The following is a 714-nucleotide window of genomic DNA, read 5'->3' as shown; positions in this document are numbered from 1 at the left end:
AGGGTATTGGCAGCACCTGCGATGGTCAATTAAGCTCGGCGGTCTCTCAGTAATATGCAGATTTATGTCGCAGATGTGCACCGTCCGGCTGGAGGTCGGGCAGAACCTCTTGTGTCTTATATGCTCATAGGATGTCGTTGCTTCTACGAGGTGGGTCACTCTCGTGCATGCTTGCAATTGCTACTTGCGACCGGTGGAACATTCTGCAGGAGGGTCACCGGCGGACAGTCTGCGAGGTATATTACACTCTGTCTCCATTATGAAATTGGTTGTGCTGTTGTTACGTGTTAGTGTAGCGGGGTATATTAAGAGAGTATGTCACTAACTTTGGATCTGATACGATGATGGTTGCTGAGCCTCCGGAAATGATCATTCTGGATTTTGCAACTTGATTTTGATATTGTTGCAGGTGGTTATTGTCTTCCTTTTCCTCATAGCTGAAAAGTCTAACACTGTTATTTCATCTTCTTTATTTTCTCTTCCCTTCCTTGTACATCACAATATTTTCCTCCTTTTCGGATTATATGTGATGGAAATTGAATAAAATGTAACATTATGATCAATATATTCTTGAATTGTCGGTATACACAAGGAATAAAATAAAAAGGAAAGGGGAATGGATATTATCACAATGTAATACAAACAAATAAATAACTCTTATACAACACACTCTTTTCCACCCGTAAGGACATCTTTTTTCTTTTTTCTTTTTCT

Source organism: Penaeus monodon, chromosome 30 (assembly GCF_015228065.2).
Source record: "Penaeus monodon isolate SGIC_2016 chromosome 30, NSTDA_Pmon_1, whole genome shotgun sequence".
NCBI classification, from domain to species: Eukaryota; Metazoa; Arthropoda; class Malacostraca; order Decapoda; family Penaeidae; genus Penaeus; species Penaeus monodon.
This window is presented reverse-complemented; position numbering follows the sequence as displayed.